Here is a 19,384-nt window from a genome sequence, read left to right as displayed (position 1 = left end):
TTTCTTAGAATATGCGAGAATATGATTTTATTTAAATATTATCCATCTTTTAAGTGAAACCAGGCTCGGTAAATTAGACATGTATTCAAGGCAAGTTTTATAATGCGACACTGAGAACTTTGGAATTAGTGTTGCCTTACTTATATGACCGTGTTTTACAACACATAAATGAAAATATCGAACAAATACATGAAATTGTGCAACACACATTTTCCGTACATGTATAGGACTTTATCATAAACATATATGGTTTTATATTACATATATACACATATTAACCACATAAAAATAAAATAAAGAAAAATATACACATATACACAAGATACATATATGCACACATTTTGCAACGCTTGACACGCTTTTGAGGAGACGTGGTGAAATATTTGCATGGAATGATCCTCGATCGGTAAAAAGCCTTCCATTTAGTTGTGTTCTGGGAAATTTGGGCTTAATTCATGTTCGTCAAGTGTCAGCCGGACTTCAGAATGCACAGGCTAATCTGGTCGGCACTTTACGGATATACATGAAGCCCAGATTTCACAGAACGATGCTCACTGGATTGCGTGTCCTCAGAGAATGGCGCAGCAGCCACAGCAGTCTGACTGTGTATGCGAAATCGGCTCTTCTATTTCGTTGTCTTACAACCTTCTTTCGTCTTCGGGATCCATGTAAAAACCCAACCTGTCTGACCGTCGGCTGACTTTGTCACCTGTAATGAACATGACTTCGCATGAGAGCATACCATAATGGAAGAACGCTCACTCGATGAACAGAGGTCAAACATAGTCACATAGAATTAATTTACAAACGAAATACCAACTGTATATACTATATATTACAATACTGGGATTGTCGAAATCAACTGTCTATGAAAGCTACTGAACTAAGGTGGAATCACATAACATGTTCCTTTTGCGAGACCATATTTAAAGAAATCACAGCTTCTGAAGAGCGTCGAAGACAGAAACTCTCTAAAATAAATGGTTCTTAATGAAAATAATGGATACGCCCTGGACGCTCGCAATAATACTAACCAATTTTAAGTGTTGGTTTCTCTCTTCTCTCAACGTAGATAGCCTTCCTGTTCGAAGAAGAACTGTCTCTTCCTTGAGGTTTTCGCAATCGTCGTTGAACCTGGTCGCCCCTTAACATCACAACGTAGTATGATTATAAATACATACACTCTTTTTTTGCTAAATGCTAGCCTAGAGTCTAAAGCGACTTGTTTACATTTTTAAACGCAATTAAATTAAATGACTTATTGACAAATCCATTATATATGTACTAATTTAAAATAATTGTAATAACCGTATAAGTACCCATTTTAGTCACGAAATTTATATAAATAATATAACACAATATCGACAGACGCACTTATTTTATTTATATATGTGCATACGATCGACTTATGCGACATGCTAGCATTACACTTATGTAGTTTTGAATCATAACTAAATAAGTTTGCACGAGAATATTTCACTTCAGTCTCAACAATAAAGAACGTGCCATCACGATCAATTCAAGCATAATTAAAAAGCGTATCAACAAAGGAAATATCATCTTCACTTTATACATCTGATGGTATAATTTAATTTGAATAATTAGGAACCGTAACAATATAGCAATGTACTACATTATATTTAACTTTGTACTTCATGTCGGTGTTATACTTACATATTTTTCATAGGACCACCATATTAACAATATATTAGCAAACACGTTCTCAGAGATCTAGAAACCCTAACAAGTCTTAATAAAGTTTAGCAAACGACTTCTAAAGCTTAAGTCAAATTGCCGCATTGAAAGATGCCATATAGCATGTGTAACTGCTGTCAAAATATATATCCCTTACAATGTTCACATGAGGCTCTCCATTCTAAAGGTTTTACCGCGACGCACTATAGAACGTATGTAAGGTATTTCTTCATCAGACTACAATGATTGATTTATTCCAATTGTTTTTAACACTTTTAATAAACGAACACGAAGACATACAATCATTATATTTATGCAAATTAACTAAATTAAAGTTGTTTCAAGCACAACCAAAAGCATATTCCACAACAATAATATAGACTTATTTCTAGATACAACGACAAATGTGCACGTGTTCAGTCTTACATACTCAAAGCTACAGTGTTTCAATTGCTATCCGGAAAATCGCATCCTTGTTGTTACCCTCAGTTTTTATCAATACAAAATCTTGATGATTTTAAATGTCGAACAAATTTATACAACACTTGAATTACTTCCGTCAATTTTTCAAAAAATATATAGTTAAAGCCGCAATGTTCTGAAATGTATGTTCATTCCACATTTATAATAACAAGCACTTAAGGAATTGTTTCTTCATTTTCTGTATGGAAACATCCTAGCCCTTTGTTCCACACCGAGTATTCATATTTGTATTCTAATATTTCGTTTTAACTTGAGATATCCTACTATTATTTTATATACGGTCATGAATAAAAAATACTATGTCGAAAGAGTAACTAAGTCGTTGAAAAATGGTCTCCTAATAATGTGATACTCTGTCCTCTATATGAATGAAAAAATCTATATAATAAAATACGAATCTCATTTTAGGACATGGAAAAAAGTTGTACAAGTAGTGGGACTTAAATTAGAGCCTTGCGGGAGGCTTATTTTGATCTGCAAAAGTACTAACTTTCCGCAATGCTTTCTTAGGGGCATATGTAGTTGTAGTAATCAAAGCCTGTTCAGTTGATATGCAATATTTCAAAGAACGAAGTAATAGGTTGTGGTGGGGACAGTCTCGAATGCTTTCAATAGACTTCGGACCAATTAAAAAGCAGCTAAATATGTATTATTATCAAAAAAAATACCTCAAGTCTACAGTTACTGTTTTACGCCCCCACCAGTACATTTCAAGGGAAACTTTTAAATTCACATCATTTTCAATGACGTAACAATTTGTTCGCACTGTAACATTCCGTTGTTTCGATTCCGCCGTTTTAAACTTGTGAACAGATATTAATCGCAACTTGAAAATAGCCCCCCTTTTTTATCATTAATAAAAAAGTATTGATTTAATGGTAAATCCTCCTTTTCGTAAAAGCATTATTTTCTGGAGTGAGTATTTTGACATTATTGATGCAAAATTACTTTTTAATTATATTTATTTTGCAATTAATACGACTTTTCAAACTATAAAATTTCTTTCAAATGAACTTATACGTATTATGTAGTTTTTCCACTTGTATCGTATCGACAAATGAAGATCGATAGCATGGTGACTGACTGATACCGCAATAAAAAAGTATGCAGTAGAGATAAACAATGCCGATTATTTATATTGCCAGTTTGGTAACACACATATCATTTTAATGGTCGCCTCATATGTACTTTTCATTATTGAGAGCAGTATTTTTTTTGTCAAAACAAGAATTACCATTAAAACAATCTGAATCACTCGCAAATGAAGGTCTGAAAATCCGAATGATTAATCGTAGACGTAGATAAAATGTTGTTATACGTCTCTGGTTAAATACTAGTATTATATAATTATAATATCCAACATTGCGTACCATCAGTCATTTTATGTAGACATGAGCCCGTCTTATGTTGCAATGAATGCCTGCATTTATGATTAATCTAAACGTAAAACCGGTATGGAGCGATACTTATATATTTTCATCAACGGGAAAACTAAGTTTATGTAATTACCCAGTAATCGTGTTCAGACATATTGCGCGATCTGCATTTCTTCACGAAACGAACGCCCAAACATTCGTATTAACCATATGGTTTAAAGTTAGCATCCTAAAACCATAAGCTGTCAGTGTCGTCTAGTTTTTACTTGAATAAAACTTAAAATATACGTACACCATTAGTACATTGAGCGCACGTTTGTGTGCGCATACTCACAGTAAAATTCCGATTGGAAACCAACTAATTCACATATTCTTATAACAGATTTTTATTTTCGGTAATAATTATTTTAACATAAAACATGTTTTGTGTTAAAGCCATTTATTATGGCTATATTAAAACACAATTCAATTTGTATTTTAATATTATTCAACTAAGCGCAAATAACAGTCGCGCAAACAAGAGCACTTCACAAATATCGCAACGATACACCCCTGGAAACCCGATGCCTGGTTAGCAGCGTAAGACCAATCGAGCAGCGCGGTGTTTTTCGAATGAACTTACATAGGGTAAGTAAATTGTAAAAATTAAAATATTTCAAAGTCAAATTTGAAACAACTGTGAATTAACATTGATAACAAAGGTAGTGGCATACATTGAAAAAATCCTGACAAATTTTCTTACAAAATGAGCGAAATGTGGCTCCTTGAAGTAGAAGATTGGGCAAAATGGACCAGGTTCAGGCATTTAGGGGAGAAAAACTGCTTTAATTTGCAAGCCCTTAAAATAATTGAAAGGTTTATTCAAACTTACACATGTCTGCCATAACCTCTCAGCAGGGTTTCTCCAGAAAACTATTGATTGTGGAGAAATTTGCGTTTTAATTACCATGTTGGGAAAGCATGGATACCAAATGGAGAAGACCGGGTCACCTTATGTGAGCAGCAACTTTATAATTCTTTTTCGTGACAAAAAACCTAATTTCCAGCAATTTTGTTGCAATTTCTTTGCTTTGTAGAGACCTATTGTAAGTGTATGTGTGCACATATGCATGCAAATGTACCTTTAATGCCTTATATATTATCAATAGTGCCTTTTCAACATGCCCCAGTTATATTTCTTTTTACCAACACTATTTTGGAAAATATAAAGAAAGACTTGACTGCTTTGTCACATAAATTAATTGGTTAGGTACATAGAATGATGTTTTATCCATCATTAACACAAACTTTCTTATTTAAATAGGAGCATTTTACTGCAAACAACGGGTAGTAATCAATAATAAGGAAAGGTATTTACATAAGACTTATGGTATCAGTTCAGTGAAACAAAACGATCGCGTAAAAACATTTTTAAATACAGGTAAAAAGTACAACCGTCTTGAACGATAAAAATATGTTTGTGATCATAAAAAAGTCTACGTAAAGAAGATATTTTCTTTCTTGATAAGCTCTTTCATTAAACTTAAATTGAGCGTGAAGGCATGAGATTTATTGTTGAGACTGAAGTGAATTATTCTCCGCCTAACTTATTAAGGAAGGATATAAAACTACATAATTGTAATGCTAGCATGTCGCATCAGTCGATCGTATTCACAAATATAAATAAAAAAGTGCTTCTGTCGATATTGTGTGATATTATTTATATAAATTTCGGGACATAAAAAGGTACCTATACGGTTATTATAATTATTTTAAACAACTACACATATCATAGATTTGTTAACAAGCAAATTAATGTAATTGAGTTAACAAACATGGTTCCGCAGAGATTTGAATAACAAGTATTTTAATTAGATCTATTTATAATATTATAGTATATATATATATATATGCCACCACAAAGGCGATACAGATAAAGATATCAGTAACAGTGATGTAATGCATACAACAGAATATAGAATTGATATTAAAACCGGTCAATCAATTATCACTGTATACATGCTTAACGAAAATGAATTGTGTTTTAATATAGCCATAATAAACAAAATGACGTAATATTCATACTTTATTAAGCGTTCGTTTACTTGAACTTTCATAAATATCGCCCTTGTTCATATAAAAATACTTGTTTCTATTTTTCTAGAAATGTATTTTACGAAAACGATTTACCAAAGAAGCATCATGCACTACCGCCTGTATAAAGACTATAAACAAAAATATTGCTGCAAAACTACTTTTTATTGTTTCAGCATTTGTGAACAGGGGCTTTAAATCTCTCATTCACCCCACCCCCTGACTCTCAAAGACCATACCTTTGAACAGGAAGGTCTCGACCTCGTTTCGGATCTCGATGCGCATGAGTCCGTTTCCCGTCTCGTCCCGCGCCGTCAGCAGAATAACCAGGAAGTCGACGTAACGCTTCTCCGTAAAGATTTTTATTTTTTTATATTTTTTTTTATTCAATATAAAGCATACAATGTATATATGTGCATAAGCAAGAACAAAAGTGGTATAATACAGCAGTCATAATGTCAAACACATATTATACATGATATGCTAGTATATACTGTTTTTTTTGCTTTGGTTGCCTGTGGTGTATGTTGTTATTTATAAATATAATAATCAATACTATAGATGAGTTGCTAAGAGTTGGGTAGAAGACAACTGGACTGGGTTATGAAAGTTTATGTGTTTCCATTTTTGTTCAAAAATATGAAGTTTATCGCTAATGAGGGCTATTTTTTAATGTGGATCTTTAGTTTTAAATAGTTTATACAACAGTTGAAAGTAGGTATTTGTTTTTTGTATTTGATGCTGAATATAAAATATTTCATTAATATGATAATGTGGTTCACAGTGATATTAATTTCTGGTATTTTAAAAGTATTTACACCGAAACTGATATTTAAGGGAGACAGTTTTAATTGTAATTGTTGTTTCTCTAGAAATGTTGTTAACTGGTTCCATAGAATTTGAATATGTTTGCTGTCCCAGAAAAGGTGTTCTATTGTTTCAATGTGTTCGCTGCATATATCACATAAATTTGTGTTGGATAGGTAGCACTTAAAAAGATATTTATTTGTAGCTATGATTCTATGGTCATATTTTTATTGCAAATTTCTCAGTGTGCTATCTATAGTTGTTTTATAAGGCATGATAAATATTTGTTTCCAATTAAATTCTTGTTCTCGAAGAAGGCTTTGCCATTTACTTTGAATCTTGGAGTTTTCTGCTGGGTGATTAATTTGTAGTTTGTAAAATATGTTGTTTGTTTTGTTTTTTTTTGCAAATATGTTTTCCGTGAATGATGTTTGAGTACATGGTGTGTTATTTGTATAAATTTTAGATTTAATATGTATGGGTATGCTTTTAATTAATGTATAATACATTAGGAAATTGCTTGAAAGTATTCCGTATATATAACATATATTCTGAAAAGAATAGAAGTTTTTTTTTCTGTAATCGTACAATTGGTCGACATATTTAATGTTTTGTTCAAACCAGTGTTTATAGAAAAAAGTCTTATTCTTTGTAGTTATGTCTTTATTTTTCCATAAAATAGTTTTACTGGTGATTTGGATTTCTAGATTATGAGTTATATTAGTCCATGCCGATGAAACACTAAATAGAAATATGTTTTCGTTTGCAATTTCATGCAAAATGGTATTGTTGATGTAACATTCAAAAAGTAAGGAGTCACCATATTTTTTTAGGATTTTCTGGTAAAATAATCTCCGTTTACTCGTATTGGTATTATCTAGGTATCTTTTAACCCAGCTGCATTTGATTGCATTCAAGAATGAGTCGATGTCTGTTAATTGAATGCCTCCATTTTCTACAGATTGAATTAACTGAGTTCGTTTTCTTTTATCATGCTTACCGTTCCATATGAAATTAAATATTGCTGATTTTATATCGTTAATAATGTGACGAAATTTGGTAGACCGTAACCCTCACTTGCAGAAGTTGTGTCCCTTTGTTTTAATTATTCCATTTCTACAAAGTTGCTCGAAACTCGACTGTTATTAATGTAAGTATAATTGATATATAATTGGGCTCATCTGAATTTAGTTCATCTTCAAAACACATAAATTAATATTAATAATTAGTTTTAGAGTAGAGCATTCAATATAATGCATGATATCACTGTATTTTTGTTGTGATCGGTAGACGCTCATTAAACATTACGTAGCTCTAGACGCTTATCAAATTGTTAGGATAGCGGGCAACCAATCAGAATATGTTCCAGTCGATCGCACACCGAATAGGGTATAAATACCGGAAGCTAGGAGTTGGAACTCTACTGGGCATCATAGTGATAACGGAGTTGAGGAAACTCCTGGGTTGAGCTTCAACTTACTGGCGTTCAACTGGCTGGAACTTTGAGAGTCATTAACAACAATAGCCATACTCCATGAAAGCATAGCTATCTGGGGTTGGTGAAAAGAAGACATTATTGGTTCTGGGTTGCAGTTCGGAGAACGGCCAGTGAAGTTTGTTGATAGCAACACTGTAAGGCTCTCGTATATAGAGTTGAAGGCTTGTTGCAGTAATTAGTTTGTGTGTACGTTGGCACACATTGTTTATCGTATGTTAGTGATAACAGCTAGTCGATTTCCGAAAGTATGTTTGCAAGTATGGTCGTGAATATCTAATCAAGTGGTCAAAGTAGACCTGAGGAAAATATATTTCATCATATAGAGTTCTTGTTACAATCAGTTGTTTAAATCAGATAGTCTAAGAAGGCTAAAGGAAAATTAATTATACAGTAGTTATATTTTTTTGTATGTTTGATTCATTGAGTTCTAACTTGAACGCTCCAACTCATCAGCTGGAACTTATTAGTTGGAACTCATAATCTTGAACTCATCAGCTCGAACTCATCAGCTGAAACTCATTTGCTCGAACTCATTGGCTGAAACTCATTTGCTCGAACTAATTGGCTGAAACTCATTTGCTCGAACTCATTGGCTGGAACTCATTAGCTCGAACTCCTAAAGTTCCACCAATACGACAGAACGAGTGGGCTCGCGCACGTTACAATAATATCATTTGGTGGATTTGGGAGAACTGTTAGTACATAAACTAATTTAGGGAGTGCAAACGTTTTCAACACCGTGTTTTTTTCCGATTAATGTAAGTTAACGGTGTTGCCATGATTTAATTTAAAGAAGTGAAACTCCAGCTGCTGGAGCAGTATTGAATTTTCATTAAAAACAATTAGTTGGTCCTTTATTTAAGGCAAGTGACCGATTGCCCAAACAGTACAAAACAGCACAATACAGCACAATACAAACCGCAGTTTTTAAATTTCTGTAATTGAGGCAGTATGTTTTTTAGAACTGTTTCATTTTCATTATTTGTAAATGTAATTCCTAATGTGATGGCTTCATCTGATGTCCAAATGAATTTCATTTCTTTTTAATGATGGAAATTACTTTGTTTGGATTTACCTACTCGTAGCACAGGACATTTATTTTTGTTAAGTTTAAGACCCGATGTCTTTCCGAAAAGGGTTAGCGACTCTATAAGGTTATGGAATGAGTCACTTTTGTCATTTAAGATATAAGTTGCATCGTCAGCAAATAGGGATAGTTTAATTTCGTCGTAAGGTTCTTACGATATGCCATTTATATGTTTATTTGATTGGATGTGATGTGATAGAAACTCGATGCATATGATAAATAGATATGATGAGAGTGGGCATCCTTGTCGAACCTCTCGTTCGATGTTAAAACTGTTTGAAAAAAAGCCATTGTTAATGATTATATTGTTAATATCGGTAAAGAATAGTTTGGCCCATTGAATGAGGCTTTCACCAAAGTTCATATTTTCTAAGCAAGAGAACATAAATGAATGATCAAGTGAATCGAATGCCTTTTCAAAGTCTGCAAAGAATATTAGACCAGGATTATTTTAATTGTTGAAATAGTTTATGCATTCTTGGATAAGACGAACGTTTTCACCATTGTAACGTCCTTTTATGAAACCATATTGAGATTTTGAAATGATTGATGGTAATATTTTTTTATTCTGTTTGCTATACTTTTAGTTGCTATTTTATAATCATTGTTCAGTAAGCTCATCGGGCGCCAGTTTGACAAGTATTCTAAGTTTTTTCAGGGTTTTGGAATAAATGATATTATACTTTGTTTTTGAAGCGCAGTTAAACTTCCGTTATTAAATGAATAATATAGTGAATTAGTTAGATGTGTTTTAATATCGTTCCAAAATATTTTATAAAAATCGATTGTGATGCCATCAGATCCCGGGCTTTTGTTATTTTGCATTTCTTTAAGAGCTAATCCACATTCATGTTCAGTCAGTAATCCGTGAAATAATTGTTTTTCTATTCATTTGAAGCATGATGTGTATTTTTAAAAAGGGTGTTATTTTCGACATTATTTCGTTTGTATAAGTTTTCGAAAAATAGGCGTTGTTCTTCTAGTATTTGTTTTTTGTTTGTAATGTCTTTGCCATTGACTACTAATTTGTGTATAGTTTTTTGTTCGCTTCTACGTTTTTCAATGTTTGCAAAGTATTTTGCATTTTTTCATTATTTTCAACATGTTGTGCTCGCGCTCGAAGTATTATGCCATTGAGGTGTGTATGATAGATTCCTTCTAATATTTGTTTTTTTTAAGCAATTTCATTTTCAATGGCGGTGGTATCATTTGTGTTTGTTTCATGCAACTGTTTTTCAAGTTTTTCAATGTCTTTTATGATTTCAATTTCAAATGTGTGTGTTTCTTTTTGTTTAAAGATGTGTATCTTATTGTTGTGTTACGTATATTACCTTTTATTATTTCCCATAAGGTGTTTGGATTTCCATCTTTGTTATTGTGAACTGTATTGGTTATTTCATGTTTTATTTGTGTTTGATAGTGTGTATCTAATAGGATGCTATTATTAAGTTTAAAGTATCCTGGGCCTCTTCAGGTTGTATTTTATGTAGTTTAAGTTTCACTAGCGAGTGGTCAGTCATAAAACCTGGTTTTATGTTGCATGTGTCAATTATATTGCAAAGTGTCTCAGATATTAAAAAAGTCGAATCTTCAAAATATTGGTGATTTTGTGTTTGAGTGTCAGGTGAATTTTCTCTCATTCGGGTTTACTGTACGCCAGATGTCTATTGAATTGTAGTTTTCAATTATGTTATTCAAAATGTTTCTATTGTTTGAGTGAGTATAAAGGTGTCCATTTCTTTTATCTAATAATGGGTTAAGAACAATATTGAAATCATGATTATAATGTTTTTATCTTGGTTACTTATTATATAAGGATTGCAATGTTTCGTAAAACTTTGATTCATCTATGTTAGGGCCGTAAACGTTTATTAATGTTAATTGTGTTTCGTGTATTTTATATCTATACTAGCTTGTCTGCCAATTATTATTTCGTTAAAGTTATCCACTGTTATCCCTGTATTAGTTTTGATCAAAAAAGCGATTCCTTGTTTATTTGTGTGTTGTCCACTAAGATAAATATCTCCGTCCCATTCGTTTTTCAAGGTTTGTGCTAAGGTAAGTGTTAGGTGACTTTCCTGTAAAAGACATATATTATATTATTTTTCGTCTAACCATTTGAAAAATGTGTGCGTTTGTCTTTGTTATTAAGCCCTTTACATTTAGAGTACATATGTTAATACTCATACAAAATGATAGTTAAGTAAATGGTAATTTTTTGTGCGCTAGTCCAGTTGGCTGTTAGTACCGTTTGTAAACAAAGACAAAAAAGTTAATGATCTACAGTCTAAACGGTGATTTGAACAGCATCCAACAGACATTCTAGTTACAAAGGTTACAACAAAATTGTTAAAGAAACAAAGACAAAAAGATAGGTATCTAGACATAATACATATATCTACAATCATATTGTATATGAACAATGCGATACAAAAAATAACGCTATTATGATGTAAAATGTCTTAAGAGAAATGCTAACAAAAAAAACACAACAACAATAAACAAGTAAACAAACAGAACACAGGCCAATGTTTTAACTTTAGCAATAGTATGGTAGTACGGGTATCAGCTTACTGATTTACAAAAGTTTCCAGAAACTTATAAGTATGACATAAGTAATAAAACAAGCTCAAGTATAGCAAGCTGAAATTGATTTTTTAAGGCAGTTGAAAAAAAGTCTTTAAAATATGTAGATTATTTTATCTTAACGTCACTTTTTGTTGAATACAATGTATTGCTATATTACTAGTGTTACCAGTATAAGTTTCTATCGGACAAAAAAACGTGGTTATTTTAAGCTGTTTTGTCCAAAAAATATTTAAGATGTGTAGTTATGTAAACATCAGGATTTTTTAAATATAGATGGTAAATATATTTCGCTCAGCTACATAGTATCTATGCACTGTATAGATTTTGTGTTTTTTTAATCTTTATTTACTATGATTTTTTTATGTTTGCATAGAAATAGTTTTTTCCCTTCTTAAAACAATTTGTTTAACAGTATAAACTGTGTATATATAAATGTTATAATGAACGTCTGCATTAACATAAACAAGTAAGATACAAACAGTGTTTGTTTAACAGTATGCAATATACAGTATATATAAAAGCTATTTTCAATAAGTGTTTATAAGACCGTATGGAAAGATATTTGCTTACTAAAAGTTGTTACTTAAAACAAATTTTAAGAGTTAACATTTTCACAAAAGATAATTTCAACATACTTGAATACCACTGGACCCTGTGTGCTTTTAGTGCAAGTCCACACCGTTTATCATTGAAAAACTAACTAGATAAGCCGATATTAATTTAACTATTTTCAATAAGTGTTTCTATGACAGATATTTGTTCACTAAGTGTTGCTACTAAGCATAATTTCCATTAATTAATTTACATTTAACAAATGGCCGTTTTGAACATATTGAAAATACACATCACTAAATCATAACTAGATCATAACAGTTTTTAGTCCAGATACAAAAACATGTTATAATAACAGACTAATATTGGTATGAAAATTCAACGAAGGAGACAAGAAAATGCATAATAGCAGTGCACACTTATAAAACAACGGTTGGTACTTTATTTTACGTGTAATACTATTTAAAAAAGCAAGAAAATAAACACTAATAATATATATGGTACAATTTTTGGTGCGATTATTGGGATTTCAGAAGGTTGACCATTTGAATATTAATTAGTTAAATGCTTATCGTGCACATGAACACATTTAGCTTCAGTTGAAAGCGAAATAGAAACCTTATTAACATACGAATTGTTTTATAAAGATTAATTGTGTTATGTATATTTGATTTTATTTGAGACAAGAGTCACCCAAACAAATTAACATAAATTTTCAGAAGGTTGACAATTTGAATATTAATTATTTAAATGCTTATCTTACACATTAACACATTTAGCTTCAGTCGAAAGCGAAAATGAGGCATTATTTACGCACGAATTGTTATATTAAAATTTGATTAATTGTGTTATGTGGAACTGATTTTATTACAAACAATATGTAACAGCGTTAAGAGTCACTCAGCAAATTAACAGCTAAAATTGAGTTGTTAATTCAACGTTTTAGTTTTCCGTGTACATAAGAACAAATATATTATATTGTATTTAGGTTTTTTATTACAAAAAATACATGTCACTATGTAAGTAAAATTGAATTGTGGTTTCAGTTACTTAAAAATTACTGAACAGTACAGATCTAGTATGTGATTCGCGACAGTAGTACAGTATGCGCATTATAGTTAAAAGTATAATGTACATGTTTATATAAACCTGTTACGTTTTTTTTGCTTTTGTTGTAAACATGTTTTTAGGATATATTGTTTCATTGATATTTATATATGATCTCTAATTTATAATGTCTATTTGAGAAAAAAAACAACTGATTCTTGTGCATAATCTATAATTTAATAAAATCTATTGGGAAAAAAACATCATTTGAAAAACAACAAGCCAAAAAACGGTAATAGAGAGAAAAACTTGTGTTTTTTTTAGCAAAATCAAGAACTGTATAGTTATTGATAATGAAAACTTTTAACCAAGACTATGATAAAAAACATATGTAGTACCATCTTTATGAGTATAGTATTAATACATCTTTGAAAATAGATTAGTCAGAGCCTTTTACATACCACATGACAAAAAACGGCGATAATATTCCATCTATACCATAATTCACAAAAAAACATTGACATGTTTGGAGTATTATTTGAGTCTTTTAATGAAGAAGAACATCATTAAAATAGTTCTTGTTATTTGGATTAAAATCATGGTAAATTTATAAATAGGGGGTGCAGCTTTTCTATACGACGGAAAAAATCACACCAATACGGTTTGCCAAGGGAGATAGAAAGAGTTCACTTGTAGTTAGCAGAGTTACCTTGCCTCTATTGATCGCAATTTATTTTATATATAATGTACACGTTTATTGAAATTAGAGAAGCACGAACAATGTGTAAACAAAGGTCAAAGAGTACAATTTAAACCGGCGTAATCGCCTTTGGATTAGGTACTGTATCGTTCGCACACATTGTAAGCTTACAACTTAGTTACGCTTTTGCGGCGAATGTTTTTTGTTCCCATTGTGCACCTGTCCGACGCTTTGGGAATAGCTTTTTTTGCAATGATTTTTCGAGCCAACTTTTGTAATCGGCATGTTTTATTTGCACTGCTTGCTGGTTTCCCTTGAACAGAACATATATGCTTCCCTCAAAGGACCATGCCCTTTCCACGTTCTGAGGATCCTTATGTCGCGTCGAGGTAAGCACTTCCGCATTTAATTTGGTCAAGTCATCGTAAACAAATATGCCGGATCCTTAGAATCTTTTTGAGTTTATAACTATGTCAACTTTTATCTGCCGGCGAACGAATTTGATAATTACAGGTCGGTTTTCCCCCTGTTTGAATTTACCCAGCCTGTGTGCAATATCTATGTTGCTTTCGTTGATCGGAATATTCATGTACCTGTTTACAAGGGAGACAACCTGGGTTGTCACAGCTATCGAAGATTGTCGGTCTTGGTCAACGGGGACGCCTGTCATTCTCAAATTATTTCTCCTGCTATATTGTTCAGCGGTGTTTGCAATTTCTTCGTATTTGTTCGATTTTTTATTTTTTTCGTTCATCGTTGCATGGATTTCACTTTTTAGCTTTTCGATTTGTGTGTCTTTTGATCGTATTTCTGTTTTTTAAAATTCAATGTCACTCTTTTGCTCAAAGACAGTCCCTTTGAGTATTTCAAGCCTTTTGAGAACTGACCCAAGCAGTTTTTCTTTAAACTGCTCAACAGTTTCTTTGATGATATCTTTTATAAAAGACGTATCTTTTTTTTGTGAGGACTTTTGACAATTTTGCGCTTATTTCATCAAGCTGTTTTTAATGACATTTTCAGAATGACTACCGTTTTTCTCTTGGTACACTTTCGGTATACGTTTCGATAGTTTTTTGTTTTTTTGTATCGGGCTTTTAGGTTTTTTTCTTACTCTTAGCGTTTGTTTTGCTGTTACTATTTTCAAAAACTGTGTTGTCTAAGAGGCTTGAGTCTGTATTTGTAGCCTCGCTCGCAGTGGAGGAATGTATCCGCTTATGCATCGCTATACTTTACCGCCGACTAGCGGTATTTTTCCTGAACGTTATACTTCTCACTGGCTAAGATAATTAGTTTATATACACTTCAGCTCTATAAATTGCACATGCGTGACGGATTAAAATTGCGATAACTTTCCTGTGCATATCGATCTTCAAATAACAGTAAAAAGTTGTAGTAAATATTAAATTTATACCCCACCCATAGGGGTTTGCCGTTTTCAATAATTTCTTCTAACAAATTTCTTTCAGCAAATACATGTCTACATACATTCTGGCAGCAAGTCTATTAGTCCATTTATAATCAATATCCACACCCTCAATCCTTTTATCCGACCTTATGTGCTGTTTAAAGTATAAATTTCTACATTGGTAATTTCATGTTCACATTAACCGGAAGCGAAATTACTTCTCCGTAAAGAAAGCGTCTGCTTTGGACGTCTGAATGATGTCTGTTCAATTAAAGGTATGGAAAAAATTCCCGCGTGGGATGTGTTGCCATATTAAAAGTTGTTACAGTATATGTTTCATAGGTACACTTATTAAAATAAAATAAGATACATAAATAAACGTATAGCAATATTCATTCTTACGTCATGTCATAGACAACATTGCATCTAAATTTTTAAAAGTTTCATATGGAATAATCCAATTAAATAAATATATTCCAATTGAATACTTATAGGTTTTAATAAGAGATGGTAATCGTATCCGAAATCGGAATCCGAATAACCGTATCCACTATCCGAATATATCCGGATATCCGTATTATTTTGTGAGTAAACTACAAAAGGTTTTTACCATCATCTCAACACTGTGATTACGTTAATTTGCACTGTTTATAGAATAATAAACAATATCATGTTAACCGAATAACAAACAATATAACGCATTTATATGATTTCTTATTTTAAATTATTTTATTTATAAGAACAATATCAAAGTCGCAAAATACGTAATTTCTTTAAAGAAAACACTAAAACTAAAACAAAAGCATATTACGATATATACATGCTACATACATTTAATACATTTAGTTTAATTTCATTTTTATTCGCTTAGATAGAGTGACCTATGGTTTTTGTTCACGACAATTATTGCATCGACTAAGTCGCTATTTAGTCTGTTATGTCAGGCGCTCAGACGGAACCGATGTTGCCGGAACTGCCAGAATACTTCGGGCGACATATGCCAGTTTTGGAAATCGCGATTCGTTGCGACTTCACCACTGGAGAGCAGGAGTTGTGTCATCCGGTTTTTCGGCTAAATATAGCTGATGTTCATTTTTCGTGACATTCTCCGGAGAGGACATAAAAAATTCCAATCTTGGACGCTTTGAAGGCGTCCCCATGTCGGGTTCCTCAATAGTTGTCACACTCAGAGGGACGTCGTCCATGCGATCCTCAAGTACGTGGCGCGTCACTTCTCGCAAGTGTTGTGGAAGAAATCACAGTTTTTTGTGCTGTTGATCTAATACACACGCCAGCATCGGTATCGAGCTCGCCGCAGTTTCTGTGAAGGTCTATTTCCGTTCAATAACTTCGTCAGACAAGGTCTTCTTGACGTTTTTAATTAGGGGTGTATAACCCGGTTGCTTCTGAAGCGCCGTCTTTACCAAAGTTAAACGATTAGCCAATAGGTGTCAATTATCGGGAAGTAAGGACCATAAAACAAAACACGGAGGCGCAAGTTGGCAATGATGCTACTCGGCCATTATCACCAAGGTGATCGGGAACTGAAAGGAGCACTCGCTGAGCAACAACCAATTAACGGATTCATGTGAGTCTGTCAACGATGTCTGGTATACAGATACACGTCGAAATATACGATAATGAACATAGTGTGTATAACAACAGGGGTAATATCGTTTAATCAAGCATTCGAATCATCTTTTACAATTCGGATACTTGACCAGTATTCGGATATCCGGATCATCGTTACCTTCCCTAGTTTTAATCAAGTTTATGGCTTTGAAGTATTTTACAAGCATATACCATAGCTTAATTGTACATGCAAATACTTTCAATAATGTAAAAAATAATTTCAGTAATGTAAATCAAACTTATTAGTTTCAATCCTCATAATTTCTTTACCTTACTGCAAAGGGTATATTACAAGAGTAATCAACTATAACCCTTAACTGCTGGAAATACCAATATACCATACACAGTTATGTCCCTTACTAAAGTCTCTTTCCGCTTGTCAATAACTCCTCCGCCACGGAATGCACGAAATCGCGGTCTTTTTTAACCGGCGACCCGCACTTTTCAGATAGTATACGAAGTCCCACAGTAGGGAAGGCCGACTTTAAAAATGTTTTTTTTTCAATATTTATTTTGACTTTTTTTCTTTAAAAAATATCTCATTTAACTTTTTTTTTTATTAATGCACATTTAAGATATAATTAGTTTTTTCATGTTGTCTTTATAAAACTAATTAGAACATTACACACATATCGCATTAGATGACAAAATATGTACGTTAAAAGATTTAATGCGCGTGTAGTTTAAATGAGCCATTACACGTTCTGGTAAATTGAGAAAATAAAAAAAAATGTTTCAGATTCGCAAATTATTGTTTTAGTTATAATATTTTTGAGAAAACAGAAATACTGATCATTTACCATGCTCTATAATTGCGATTGTGTGCATCTTTTGACGATTTATACACCAAACAATTATAAACCGTTGCAACGCGAAACGAATGAATGATTAGGAGAGTTCCGTGTTGTCGTTATATTTTGTGAAACAACGAGGATTGCTTATATAAAGTATTAAATACATCCTTAATTGAATTAGCACGGTTGGCCGAGTGGTCTATGTGGGAGACTTTTTACTCCAGGACTCCAGGGGTCAGTGGTTCGAGCCCTGTTGAGGGTAACTTTTTTTCCTTTTTTTTGTTAAATTTTATTCTTGATTGTTTACAGGAGCTTTTTAGCTCCAATTATCACATTTATCAATATAAAGCATTTAATGAGAAACTTCAATAATGCGAAAATCTGTAAAAAGGCCCCTTTAACTATAGAAAATGTCGCGTTTACGAAAACTGTTTGAATATGAGGGTGAATTTTAAAATGAACAGCATTTATTAGCATGTGTAGATTGATCAATATAAGAACGTTTGTAAATCCACTGACGTTAATCTGCAAACCACGGTGTCAGTAATTCGGTTGACATCCTTGACGTACGGATTTGTCTCTCTTGAAAAATAAAGTAAATTTCTGAACAAAAAAAGTTACACAAATGTCCATCGCCATATGAAACAAAACAACGTTATAAGTAATATGGTAAAATAACAAAATATATAAATTGCGAGAACGGTTGTGAAAAATGCGTTCATGTAATAATATGAACACCACTGCAAGACTCATACGGTGATAAAAACGAACTCCTGATACATATGTCTGAACGACGGCAACGAAAAAAGTAATTTGTGAAGATAGACCAAGAAATACTTTCTTATGATATCATGCATCAGATTTAACCCTATACTCCGCCTCATTGTTTCAGAAACAATCGACAATATCTTTTGATTTATAGTTTGCTTATGAAACTTTGAACACTTGTGTATGGTGTCATCCCAAATTCAGTGTTTAGGACCATATTGAGATTTAATTGTGGGTACCACCAACGTGCGGTGCAGTGGTATATGTAAATAGTGGACAGGAATGCACTTTGGTAGTGCCTCGTCATTTGAATACTTGATCACCAACACTATCATCAACATTATCATTATCATCGTCATAATAAAATTCTTATTCATGATAATGATTATGATGATCAGCAAGAAGAGAATAACGGGGAAGATTGGAATGATATATACCACTGTTTATGTAACAATAAATTTCATCAAACATCAGCCGAAGTCAGATTGACAAAAAAACGTTCCTAACGTAACAAAATGTTAATTTTAACATGGCTGGTGTAGAAATAATGATGTTGGCAATTTAAAATGGAAATAAAAATAAATAAAGTTAAAAAATATTTCCCAAAATGTCCGATTGTTCCTCAGACTACAAATAATCGATTGTTAGTGGTTCGTAGCCTATACACGTACACACAAAATAAAAGGCCTTTTCACACATTTAAGCATGTATTTAAATTTGTCATTAAATGCTTTATATTGATTAATGTAAACATTGGACATAAAAGCTCCAGTAAAATATCAAGAATAAAAATTTAAAAAAAAAGAAAAAAGGTAACCCTCAACAGGGAACGAATCACTGACCCCTGGGGTCCTGAAGTAAAGAATCTACCACTTAGA

At 32.4% G+C, this 19,384-nt stretch overlaps 1 long non-coding RNA gene across 1 annotated transcript; it reads right to left on the bottom strand.

Moving 5' to 3' along the window:
* Window positions 1-339: 339 nt before the first annotated feature.
* Window positions 340-2,091, bottom strand: LOC127872037 (uncharacterized). Its single transcript, XR_008045702.1, has 3 exons — window positions 1,675-2,091; window positions 1,035-1,144; window positions 340-709 (listed from the first exon to the last, which is right to left on the bottom strand). It is a non-coding gene; the product is annotated as an uncharacterized LOC127872037 (long non-coding RNA).
* Between the last annotated feature and the right edge of the window lie 17,293 nt (window positions 2,092-19,384).

This window comes from Dreissena polymorpha, chromosome 3 (assembly GCF_020536995.1).
Source record: "Dreissena polymorpha isolate Duluth1 chromosome 3, UMN_Dpol_1.0, whole genome shotgun sequence".
Lineage (NCBI taxonomy): Eukaryota > Metazoa > Mollusca > Bivalvia > Myida > Dreissenidae > Dreissena > Dreissena polymorpha.
Note: the sequence above shows the minus strand (reverse complement) of the source record. Positions and strands in the feature narration are given on the sequence as shown.